Raw genomic sequence first — 13,611 nt, 5'->3', positions numbered from 1 at the left:
TTGACTGCTTTTCTTTTTCTTTTCTCTCCCCAAGTCACAGGGCTTGAACACAAGATTCTCAGCTTCTGCTCTGAAAATGGGAGTTTGGTTGAGCTTGAGGGGAAAGCAGCTCAAGCCCGAGGTGAGCCTCAGATGCCCCGCTTCTCAGTTCTATGCAGAGCCATTCAAAGACAACCTGTAGGTTCCGGGTAGGATAACAGAGGGGCCTGACTGGGACCAGGATTCCAGTCCAGGCCATGCCGTGGATCAGTCATGTGACTCTGGGAATCATTCTAAGTCCTCCCAGCATCGGCTTGTTTGCTTCTGGTTTACATATAGCCAGTGATTTCATCAGAACCACCCCAGTTCCCATAGGCTGCCAGCCAGTTCACCCTTCTCCCCCTTGAAGAAAGCATATACGTGAGATGTATGTCAATCAAGAATAACCTTTAATCTCCTTGTACACACTGTTATGCGCTTCGTAGGTGGCTCAGTGGTAAAGAATCTGCCTGCCAATGCAGGTTGGGTCTCTGAGCCTGGAAGATCCCCGGGAGAAGGAAATGGCAACCCACTCCAGCATTCTTGCCTGGAGAATTCCATGGACCAAGGAGCCTGGTGGTCTGCAGTCCCATGGGATAGGAAAAGAGTCAGACACTACTTAACAACTAAACGACAACAACACACTGCTATATCTGAGATGGATAGCCAACAAAGTCCTACTGCATAGCACAGGGAACTCTGCTCAATGTTAGGCAGAAACCTGGATTGGAGGGGAGTTAAGGGGAGAATGGATACACGTATATGTATGGCTGAGTCCCTTTGCTGTTCACTTGAAACTATCACAACATTGTTAATTGGCTATACTCCAATATAAAATAAAAGTTAAAAAAAAAAGAGTAACATTTAATCTCCTTTCATTCATCATTAACAAGTGTACATTTAAAATTAAACTTGAGTCCTTAACCTGTTACTGGTAACATATTACTGGTGGCCCACCCATGTATCTCACTTCTAAATTGGAAAAATCTCAGAAGTAGAGGGACCTGTGAAAAGGGAGATGACCCAACTCGTTGAGCTCACCTTTTCTGTTCCTCCTGTGCTTACCTGTGCCCTGGCCCTCACCAGCACCCTCCCTCCCTTGACTTACCCTGGCCCCCTTTCATTTCCATGACCTTCTTCCCTCCCCTCCTTCTAGAGTCAAGTTCATACTCTGCTCCCTCTTCCTAAGTTTATCTACCCAAACTCCTTCCATCCCCTTTCCACCTACAGTTGCGATCCCAACAGCCTCTTCCCTGAGCCCAAGCAAAGTCAGGAGCCTTGCCTTTTCCTGGAAGCGGATGGATGGCTTTGAAAATATGTCAGGTCTCAGAAGCAAGTGGAACCTTGTCTAACTGGGCCACCTTTCCACCTCCCCCAAAAAACAACAGTTTTTTTTTTATACCTAGAGGAGTCACGTGGTCAAAAAGAGGAAGGTCAATAGTTGAGCTCTTGCCAAGGCAACTCGACCTGGATCCCCCGCCAAATTCTGCCCCACCAAACATATTTCTTCCAGAACCCAGATCATTATTGTTCTTTCGAGCTTTCTCCTCCTTCTGCATTCCAAGTAATCTCTTCTCTCTCCTTTCTGTGGCCCATTATTCCAAACAATTTTGCACATGCATCCACTTCCTGCTCCCTCTGCTCTTTCCTCACCTGTCCCCCCGGGCCCCATCTTTTCTCTCAAGGCCACTGACCTGATCAATTTCCTGTTCTCTTTCCAGGCAGCTCTGGTGGAATCTGGTAAGCATCTTGAGCATTATCTGACTTCCTCTGGCCCATTAGATCCCTTCTTAACAGATATTTTCTTCCTTGGACTCAGACTATCCATGTAACACGTAACATGGACTCAGTCCATGTTGCTGCCAGGCAGCCTGTTTCTGGCTCTTCTCCTCTTCCTTCTTCTCCCCTCTGGAGTCATTCCCCTCCCACCACGATCTCGGTCCTGCTTGGACCACCCTCTCTTCTCACTGTTCTCTCATCAGCCTATGTAGGACCCACATTGCTCCCTGCTAGCATCTCAAGGCAGATATGCAAGATGCTTGTCTCTCCTCAGGAAATGTGCTTGTCTGTCCACTGGCTGCCCGACGCTCCCAACAGAGGCTCTGGTTCTCTTCCCATGACCCAGGAAACATGACCCTCAGCCGTTTCTCCTCCAGAAAGGATCTCTTCTCACTTAGCTCATCACTCCCCACCTTGGTGCTCACGTGGTCTCTCTGCATTTATGCAGCCTGCCCTTTGTAACCCACATGGTGTGTATCCTAGAATGGGCACCTAGGAAGTGCTTTTGATGCTTGATACACAGGAGACGGAGGCAACATGATTATCTTTCATTCTCTACCAAGGTATTTTGTGCTGTTTTACTGTCTGCATGTGATTGAGCAACAGAAACTTACTGGAAAGGTGAAGATTGCTGGATAAGGATAAGGCTGCTTTCATTAGCTTAAAATGCGAAGAGAGGGACCTCTTTTCTCCACCCTTATCCCCCAGCCATGCAGACCAGCAGAACCCTCTCTTCTAGCAGGTGCCAGGACCCTGAGCCATTTCCGAAGCCTCAGCAATCTCTTAGGAAACCCCCTTTTGGCTTGGAAAATGGCAGTGCTTCATGAAGAGAGTCTAGGTAAGGTTGGTTCTTCTGGAAATGACTGTTTTGAAGCCTGTCCTTAGGAAAAAAAAGCTAGCACAGTCCCTTGATTGTGGTAGGCACTTGATCGTTGTTGTTTAGTGGCTAAGTCAGGTTCAAGCATTTTGCGGCCCCACGGACTGGAGGCCCCCAGGCTCCTCTGTCCATGAGATTTCCCAGGCAGGGATACTGGAGTGGGTGGCCATTTCCCCCTCCAGAAGATCTTCCTGACCCAGGGATTGAACCTGCATCTCCGCTGAGCCACCAGGGAAATCCAGGCACTTGATTACTTGTGGCTGGGAGTAAAAGGATTGGAGTTGGATATGCCTGTAAGAGCTTATTAGCTGATGATACTAGCAGAGTGAGTCAGAACCTGTGCTTTTTACCTTCTTTTAAAATCTCCATTCTCTTCTCCAAGTCACCAGTATTGGGACGTCCTTGGTGTCCCTAAGACCCCAGCCTTATGGGCATTTAGACTAAGTTGTTAGCTAAATCACAGAGCTTCAGTGACCCCACCCAGTGGCATCATGGGAGTGGGCAGTGCAGCATCTCCAGTCCAACTCAACTAAGTTTACCTCGGAGTGAGTCACACTGCTCCCCACCATGCCACACCTGTCAGCAGCACCCCGCTTCCCAGCCCTGTGCAAGGCGTGGTTCTGGATGCTGGGGACACGAGTGAGCAAGACACAGGGTAAACAGATAAACACACAAAGCAGGTGATTTCAAGTGAAGGAAGGAAGCAAATCTAAAGAGAGTCTGGCACGGGGCCTTCTTTAGGTAAGGCTGTCAGTACAGGCCTGCGCTGAAGAGGGGTATTTGAACTGCTGAGAAGGAGTCAGCCATATGAAGGGCATCCCAGGTAGTTGTTCAGTCACTCAGTCAGTTGTATCTGACTCTGCAGCCCCGTGGACAGCACCATGCCAGGCTTCCCTGTTCTTCGCTATCTCCCGGAGTTTGCTCAGACTCGTGACCATTGAGATGATGATACCATCCAGCCTTCTCAGCCTCTGTTGCTCCTCCTCCTCCTGCCTTCGATCTTTCCCAGCATCGTTTCAGGTAGAGGGGATGGCAAAATCCAACGCTCTGCGCCAGGAACAAGCCCGCAGTATCAGGGGAATTGAAAGAAGGCCAGTGTGGCTGGGCCTGCAAGATGTGCTGGGCCATACAGCCTCTGGGCTCCATGAGCACACGGGGTGAGTCTGGGTGTGTTGGTTCATCTGGAGTCGTTTGACCTTGGATGACAGTGTCTCATTTGTTGATCTGATCTTCCTCTCTGAGGATTAGATATGTCCCCAGTAAAACTCTGTGGCCAGTCAGAATCTGATAGCTTCCTTCTGGTTCAGTGTCTTCCCGACCTCTTGACAACACAGAGCCACCACTGTCCTCTTCAGCTTCCAGCGACAACAGGTGGGGTGATGATCAGAGGTAGGGTTGCAAAAAAAATGGAGTGACTTGGAAATGGATTTTTTTTTTTTGATGATGCAATTCTTTTATTTTTTGTTTCAAATTAATTTTTATTGGAGTCTAGTTGCTTTACAATGTTGTGTTCATTTCTGCTGTACTTTTTATTTTAGTTTTTGGATCTAGTTCCCTGACTAGGGATCAGCTCATGCCCTTTGCACTGGGAGCGCAGAGCCTTAACCTCTGACCTGCTAGGGAAGTCCCGTCTGCTGTGCTTTTTAAAATGATAGAGATGGAGGTGTGCAGCCCAGCACGTACCAACAACAGAAGTAAACAGAAAGGAAGAACGTGGGCCTGACCCGGGAGCTAGGCTAGAGTTAGCCACTAACCTCATTCAAGCTGGGGCCCTGACAGCTTACCTCACTGCATTTCTGTGAAACCCCTTTGAAACCACACAGTCGAAGATCAGGAAACCTTATCTCTTAAGAAGTTGAGGTTCACCAGATGCCTCCCCTACCCTCACTCCAGCTGCTGCCTGTCCACACCCTCATGTCCAGCACCTCAAGAATGGACTCCAGGGACAGGGACCTTGCCACCCCATCCTTCTGGTTGGACAGATCAAAATCCTGACAGATCCCTTTGACTCTTTGAAAATATCTCCCAGGATCTGACTTCTCCATCAGCAAATCCTCTCCACTCTATCTGCAGAATATATCCCTAATCCAATCCCTTCTCACCACATCTCCTGTGCCACCTGGTCAGGCTGGCATCGCCATCTCTCACCTATGTTCCTTTGTTTTCTCCTGTCTGGCCCCTTTGCATCTGCTGTCCCCTTCAGTCTGTCCTCCACACAACAGCCAGAATGATCATTTAAAACATGAGTAAGTCTGTCTCTCCTCTGCTCAAAATTCCATGGTCTCCCTATCTTACTCATCAAAGCCCTGGTCCTTACAATGGCCTCCAAGTTCAACTGGTTTGGCTTCCTGCCCCTGTCACACTCTGACCTCATCTGCTCTGCCTCTCTCTCCCCTTGCTACTTGGGACACATCTCCACGGGGTGCAACTTGATGACATCTCTCAGACTTAAAAATTTGATATCATCTGACCCAACAAGTTGATATTCATGAGTTTATTGTGTGGATATACTTTCTCATGCACACAAAGAAGTGTATTCATCACAGTGTTTTTTGTTTGTTGGTTCTCTGAGAATAAAAGACTAGGGGACAACCTCTGTCCATCAGCAAAGGGTCTGGTTAAATAAAAACCATGGGGCATCCAATCAGTTGAAATACTGAGCATCTGTTACAAATAATGAGGCAGACCTACATACGCCAGGGTAGATCAGACTCTGAGGCTTATTGTTAGATGAGAAAAAGCAAGTCGTGAGACTAGTGAGTTGTAAGAGAGAACAGACCTACACCCTCATATTCACCCAATGAGTTCTCTCTGAGAGCCCCTAGGTAACAGCACTGGCTGTCACTGGGGAATCAGCGGTGAACCAACCTTGCCTCCCGGAGCAGATGTCCCATTGTGATAAGACAAGAATTAGATTGATCAGTTTAGTTCAGTTCAGCTGCTCAGTCGTGTCCGATTCTTTGCGACCCCATGAATTGCAGCACGCCACGCCTTCCTGTCCATTACCAACTCCTGGAGTTCACTCAGACTCACGTCCATTGAGTCGGTGATGCCATCCAGCCATCTCATCCTCTGTCATCCCCTTCTCCTCCTGCCCCCAATCCCTCCCAACATCAGAGTCTTTTCCAATAAACAGATACATAACCTCAAGTTGGGGGCCAGGCTGGTGCTAGGAAGGAAGATGGAGGTTGGAAAAGCAGAGTAAAGGGGCAGAGAGCTAGGGCAGTCCAAGAAGGGCTTCCAGAGGAGGTGATATTTGAGCAAAGCCCTGCAAGAAAAAAGGGCTTCCCTGGTGGCTTAGATGATAAAAACTCTGCCTGCAATGCAGCAGACCTAGGTTCAATCCCTGGGTCAGGAAGATTCCCTGGAGAGGTGCATGGCAACCCACTTCAGTATTCTTGCCTGGGAAATTCCATGTACAGAGGAGCCTGGCGGGCTACTAGTCCACAGCGTTGGAAAGAGTTGGACACGACTGAGCGACTAACACCGTACACTGCAAGAAAGAAGAGCATGAGGGTGAGACTGTCGGGGGTTGGTCCAGGCAGAGCATGGCCATCCCTGAGATGAGCCACAGTATGTCAAAGGAGGTCAGGGAGGCCAGAGCTGCTGCAAGAGGGCTGAGGGAGAGTTGTGGGAATAAGGTCAGGGCAGTAGGCAGGGCCCAGAGTGTGTGGGGCCCTGTGTCTGAGGTCAGAATGTAGAGTGACATCTGAGGTCTGATGGGCAGAGGTGTGAGGGAACTGGGTCCACATTTCCAAAGGATCCCTGAAAGCTGATGGGTGCGGAGTAGATTGCAGGAAGGGATGTCCATGGAACTGTTCACAGTGGTGTGTCTCTGGGAAGGGGAACTGGGTATCGGAGGGGCATTGGGGTAGAAGGGAAAGTTACCAATCTCCATGTATCTTTTGTACTATTAAAAAAAAAATCTTTTTTCTGAATGCATGTGTTTAAGTTTACTCAAAAAAATAAAAGCAAGAGAAAACATTCATAGCTAACATTTGTTGGGCATGTATTATGAGCTACACTGCTTGTCACAGTGAGCCCTTAGGCTTAATTGAGCTGAGACAGTCCATGTAAGTGGCCAGTTGTGTGGTCCACACCACCCAGCCACAGCCTTTTCTTCAGTTGTGCTGTTCCAGGTGGGAGAGGGGATAAACCCAAAGTAGACATAAAAAACAAAAAGGGCAGAGCTAACAGCCTTGCAAACATTGGATCTCTGAACCATATCCCCAGCGAGACTCAGCTTTATCCAGTTTCTGTGTTGTTTTGTTTTTTGCCAGTTGAATGGATTTCCAGCAGTGTCGCCTTGCTGCTTTAATGCAGCTCCATTTTTCTGATTAAGAATAGGCTGAGCACCTCTCAAGAGAACGCAGGCTTTTTCAGCCCATAATCATTATGCCACACAGTGTCTAAGTGATGGCTCTTAATTGAAGCAATAGAGGTCAACTCTGGCTAATTTAGGGATGATCTAATAAGATGTTGGATAGCTTAGAGACTTGGCAGCAAGGCCGGAGAACCAGGCTTACAGAAAGTGTCTGTCTACAATGCGGTAGACCTGGGTTTGATTCCTGGGTTCGGAAGATCCCCTGGAGAAGGAAATGGCAATCCACTCCAGGACTATTGCCTGGAAAATCCCATGGACAGAGGAGCCTGGTAGGCTACAGTCCATGGGGTCACAAAGAGTCGGACACGACTGAATGGCTTCACTTTGCTTCACTTTCACATGTAGCCAGGACCACCGTAAAATCATGCCTCAGATCCAACCCAGTGAGGATCCAGTAGCCCTTCCCTCACACACACACACCTCGCCCCCACTGCCACACACACACACTACACTGAACCTTGGGCCCCAGAGCCACATTCCTTCTCACCATGACTTCCCTCCTCTGTACCACACTGCAGCCTCACATTCAGAACTGGGGCAGGTGCATTTGATGGGCCAAACCTAAGAGGGCTGCTCAGAAAATAGGCTGATGTAGGCTCTGATGTAGGCTCACATCAGGACCTACAACTATCAGCTTCTCCAACGGGAGCAGGGCTCTGCTTCTCACCAAGATTCAAAGTTCACATGTGGGCAGTTTCTTCAACACAGGAAGGGTTTCAAATGCTAAGCAACCAAAGGGTGACCGGAGGCCCACAGTGGGGCCTCTCAAAGGTCTGGACAGTCCAGATCGTTGCCATATTTTGAGGTTCCCAGTATATGAAAAAACAAGTGATGAAATGCCCAAATGAGATTTAATAGTGGGGTGGCATTCCTAACAAGAAAGAAATAGAATCCGACCACAAAGAAGGTTGAGTGCTGAAAAACTGATGCTTTCGAACTGTGGTGTTGGAGAATACTCTTGAGAGTCTCTTGGACAGCAAATTCAAACCAGTCAATCCTAAAGGAAATCAACTCTGAATATTCATTGGAAGGACTGAAGCTGAAGCTCCAGTACTTTGGCCACCTGCTGCAAAGTACCAACTCATTGGAAAAGACCTGATTCTGGGAAAGATGGAGGGTGGGAGAAGGGGACGACAGAGGACGAGATGGTTGGATGGCATCCCCACCTCAGTGGACATGAGTTTGAGCAAACCCGGGAGACAGTGAAGGACAGGGAATGCTGGCGTGCTGCAGTCCTAGTCAGACACAATGAGTGACTGAACAGCAACGACTCACAAAACAGTTTTAGAATTTGTTTTTTTTTCTTGATGGACTTCTTTACAGATGCAGAGCTGGAAATGGGCCACAGGTTCAAAGTCAGGTCGTGTCAAGATAGTCCTGTAACTTTATATTTAACCTTATTAAGTGTTCACATCTGGAAGAGTGATGCTGAGCCCTGGGCCAATTGCCTTCCAGGCCATCGCTTTCACGGGCCCTGGTGTCGGCAGATGGTCCAGGGTCCGCTCCCGGGCAGCAGCCCCTCCCTGCACGGGCAGTCCGGTCCAGCTGGCCTCAGCCAAGAGCTGCCCTGGGTGTGATGGATGCCGCATACCACAGAAGATATTACTGCACCCTGAGGCCATGTGAAATGAATGCACGCATGCACAGTTGCTTGAGTTGTGTCCAACTCTTTGCAACCCCATGGACTGTATTTTGCCAGGCTCCTCTGTCCATGGGATTCTCCAGGCAAGCATACTTGAGAGGTTACCATTCCCTTCTCCAGGGGATCTTCCCCACCCAAGAACTGAACCCGTGTCTCCTGGGACTCCTGCATTGCAAGTGGATTCTTTACCATCACGCCACCTGGGAAGCCCCTAAAATGAATATAACCGTGTTATTCAGTGGACTGGGCTGGGCAGGTTCAAGTAAACCTTACCTTTATTTCCCCCTGCATCTCTTCTTCCTGCAGCTTGCATGGACCCTTGGGTGCCAGGGCTTCTTCAGACACTCAGACAACAAAAAGTCCAGTCCAGTTAAATAACCACATAGCTCCAGGCCAGTATAACATCAAAATTCCTAATTCTATTCTAAGTAGAGCTTCTCCCCGAAGCTCTGCAGTGCCTCGGGCTCACAGCCTGGAGAAGAGGGTGGGACACTGTTCGGTTTCTCTTTCTTTGCTCCACTTTGTCTCATCTCCTCTCCTGCATGTTAATTTCATTTTGGATCCACTGAGGGTCCCACCCTGTGGACAGAGAGGAGGCGGAATGGGCAGTGGATGGCAGGCTGGCCTGGTGCATTTACGGCCTGGAGCCAGTGCCCTCTGAATGGGACAGACATCTAGTGCCAACTCATTCTCCCATGGGGACCTTTTGCTGATCGTTGGACCTCCCCGGTTGGCACCTTTCCCTTGGATGTGGAATACCTCCTCCCCTTGGCCACTTTTGATCCACCCTCAGCCCCTGGGCATCCCCTCTGTAGGTCTGCATGGCTCCTCTAGGCTGCCCCCTTGGATGGCATCATTTATAAAATGCCTTTAGGCTGGCTTCTCAGCAGAGTGCCCCTTTTTTGGTACAAGGGAGCCTCATACGTTTGTCCCATTGTTGGTGGAGCAGCAGCTCACTCCAGTGTAGCTTCTCTCCCATTTTTGCTTGCCAGTCCCAGCAAGCTCTTCAGTTTTTATTTCTCCCAGCTAGCATCTGGCACCAGCCCTTGCTTCCCTAAACTTCAGGGGTAGGTTCAGTTCTGCCAGCAGCTGTCTTGACATCCCTCTAGGGTTATCTCATCGGTGAGCAGGAAGCTCCCTTGCTTCTTCCTACTGGGATCAGAACACAGCACACTCACAGCTCCTCCCTGCCTGCCTCTTCCACTTGCCAGCTTCTTGGATTTGGCCAGAGGTGAGTCTTGAGCTTACGTTCGCAAAGCCAGTTTCCAGAGTCTGCATCGAAGATCTAACACCATCACGTGGTTGTACCAGAGTCTGCAGAGTCTGCATCGAAGATCTAACACCATCACGTTGCGGTTGTACTTCGTGTCTGTTGTTTGACTTTAATGCCCTGTGTCCATTCCACAGACCTGATCCTCTGTTCTGTCGTCTGTCAAGAAAGCAGAATGATGCCAACCCCTCAGAATTATTTTACAAGGTAGATCATCCTTGGGGAAGAGCTTTACCAAACTGTCAAGCCCTCCACCAGCTCTGCTGCTGTGCTTCTTCGGCAGACAACCTCATGGGCTAAGGCAATGGTCTCCATCCTTTTTGGCCACACTATGCAGGAGGAATAACACCCCTCCCCACCCCATGTGCATGTAACACCTGTGTTCAGGGAGTACAGTTTTGAGCAATCTCAAGTGTATCAGTTATACCTTCACCTCTTCCCCCTCACTGAAAAATGTTTGTGAGCCAGAGTCTTGCCACCCAAGGCCAGCTTTGGCTCTGCGTTTTTTTTTCCCTAAGTAACTGTTTTAAAATTCCACTTTCTAGCTGTGGTGATAGGACCCTCCTCCCTACAAAGTATGACACTGTACCTCACAGGCTGTTGCCATGCATCTCAAGTCATTCATGGGAGCCCTTTAATTTGGGGGAAATCTCACGCCTGCTCTTTGAGGAAACCTGGAGACCAGTCTGGGAAGAGATCGAGAGCGCATGCCAGAAATCTGACTGCCTTTTGAACTCATTTCCGATGATTTCCTGTGACTGGTTCCCTGGAGACAAGCAGACAGTGTTCTGTCTGGGTGTGATTCTCCTGATACCCTATGGGTGCATTTTTTTTTTTTCTTTTAAAGTCAGTTTTATTGAGTTGTATTTTTCCTAGAACTTGGCCCTTGTAATCTTTAAAAAAAATTTTTTTTATTGAAGTATAGTTGCTTTACAATGTTGTGTTACTTTCTACTGTATAGCAGAGTGAATCAGCTATACATATCTATATATTCCGTCTGTTTTGGATTTTCCTTCCCATGTAGGTTGCATTTTCTGTATCTCTGGGAGAAATGGTGGTGTCCAAGGGCATGCATGGACCGGCCCCCTGCATAAGAGGTAACGATGCTCCCAACACACATTCCCTGTGCATTCACCCTGGTGGTCATTATTTGATGGCGCTCCCTGCTTGCCACCCTCATTTTTCTTAAAGAAGCTCCTGCCTTCCCTGCTTTAGGTTTGATGGCAGTGTAGCCACCTCACCCCTCCCCAGCGCTAGGGGTGGACCCTTGGAGTCCTGAGTGGGTGGCATGATTCATCCCCGGTCTCAGCTGACCTCACAGTGGCCCGTGCGAGTGTTCAGGCAGCTTGAATCTCTGTGCCCTGTTCTCTGATCTAGCTTGGTCAGATCAAAGTGAGGAGTGTTCTTCCATTATTATTTCTGTATTTAAAAAAATTGCATAATCATGTTGGGTTGGCCAAAAAGTTCGTTTGGGTTTTTCCATTTTTCATTTTTCCATGTGAACTCTTTTGGCCCACCCAATACATGAGTATATTCTTATTGTAAAAGCATCCAACAATACAGAAGTCAAATGTGAAAGGCAACTTCACTTCTCCCTGACATATCGCCCTTCCTAGTAAACATCTCTTTTGTTTATACCCATATAGGTACATATATAAATATATAATTTAAGAATGGGTAAATGGAATCATACTATATACAATATTCTGAAATGTTTCATTTTTTACCATAAAATCTGTCTTGGTGATCTTTCCATGTTAGTACACATAGACCTACTGTATTCTTTTCTAAAAATATTTATTTGTTTTTATTTTTGCCTGTGCTGGGTCTTCCTTGCCTTGAGCTCACAGCCTGCAGAGGAGGGTGGGACACTGGTTTCTGTTTCTTCGCTCCACCTTGTCTCATCTCCTTTTCTGCATGCTAACTCTGCTTTGGATCCACTGAGGGCTTTTCTCTAGTTGCGGTGAGCGAGGCCTTCTCTTGTTATGGAGCATGCATTCTAGGGCACTCTGGCTTCAGTGGTTATGGCACATGTGCTCAATAATTGCACGCGCTTAGTTGCTCTGAGGCATGTGGAATCTTCCCGGACTGGGGACCAAACCCATGTCTCCTGCATTGGCAGACAAAGTCTTTACCACTGAGTCACCAGGGAAGCCATACTGTATTCTTCCCAATAGCTGCGTGGTATGGTTTCTAGGACCGTCCTTGGGCTTCCCTGGTGGCTCAGAGATTAAAGCGTCTGCCTGCAATGTGGGAGACCTGGGTTTGATCCCTGGGTCGGGAAGATCCCCTGGGGAAGGAAATGGCAACCCACTCCAGTACTCTTGCCTGGAGAATCCCATGGTGGGAGGAGCCTGGTAGGCTACAGTCCATGGGGTCGCAAAGAGTCGGACACGACTGAGTAACTTCACTCTCACTCTCACTGTCTCTAATGTACGCAGTCATTTAGGGCCCATTTTCACTTTTCTGTTCCTTTGTCATAACAAACAGTGCTTTGCTGAATAACAATCTCTCTGTCTGCCTAGACCTGTGTGAGTATTTTGGTTAGATCGATTTTTTAGAAATGTAATTGATATAATTCCTGGGTCAAAGAGATGCACTTTCAAATTTTTAGTAGATATTTTCATATTACCTTTCTGAAAATGTTTAGTAATGTACATTTCCACCAAAAGTGTATGAGAGTACCTATTTTCATACACCTTCTCCAATGCTGGATTTTTTGAATCTTTAAAATTTTTGCTTATAGCATGGGTAAACTAAAGTGATCCAAGTTCATTCCTGATAACTATGGGAAAGGATGGGGTATTTAGTAAGTAATGTTGGATTGGTTGACTGCCTATTTGGAAGAGTTGCAGTTAGAGAGCGAAAGTAACTTCCAGTGTTTTAAAAATCAAATGTATTTTTCAAAAATACAGAAATGTGGCGGATGGCCTTTGCCACGTGGCTGGTGGCACTGCCATCTTGGCGTTTCTTGAGTTAGAAGAGTGGAGCCTGGCTGGGAGGTGGGGAGGGGGTGCTGGCTCCGTTACTATGGACAGTTTTTCTTCATCTGTGAGCTCCCAAGCCACACCTGCTCTTTCATCTTCAAGGCAGAGAAAGAGGATGGTGCCGAGCACATTCTGGTTTTGACCATGCTCTGCCTCACCAGGTTGCGGGTGGGCAGGGCGCAAAGAAGAGTGTAACATTGTATAAGTCATGGCCCAGAACCATGATCACCAGAAGAACACAGTACCTGTGGCCAGCCTCAAGTTGTCCTGCCAACCTATGCTGTTTGGATGACTTCCAGCTCCAGCCACCTGTAACCTTCCACCTCTTGTTGAGTTCTGGCTCTGTGTGGATACTGGGCGGCACCAGACTGTTATTATAAGCAATGATGTTTCTGAGAAAGAGAGCATAGGAGAGGGGAGTGAGGAGGAGGAAGCTGAGCTATTCACCATCCTGCCTGCCAAGAAGCAGGGGGATAAGCTCTAGTCCTCCTGGTCAGCTAGCTGCTTGCCGCCTGAACCATGTTCCGCGTTCCTGTACAAGTTTCGATAATTTTGTGTGTTCTCTGTTGAAGAGGATGGACAGCCGTGGGGTGGAGTGGGCGAGGTCTTAGTCTGGTGACAGGAGAAAGAGGGTCGCATTCTCCATCGGGCCCT

At 48.2% G+C, this 13,611-nt stretch overlaps 1 pseudogene; it reads left to right on the top strand.

Moving 5' to 3' along the window:
- Positions 3,704 to 13,441, top strand: LOC102171184 (annotated as a pseudogene).

This window comes from Capra hircus, chromosome 18 (genome assembly GCF_001704415.2).
Source record: "Capra hircus breed San Clemente chromosome 18, ASM170441v1, whole genome shotgun sequence".
Taxonomy (NCBI): Eukaryota; Metazoa; Chordata; class Mammalia; order Artiodactyla; family Bovidae; genus Capra; species Capra hircus.
The sequence above is the reverse complement of the archived record's forward strand: the minus strand, read 5'-3'. Positions and strand labels throughout refer to the sequence as shown.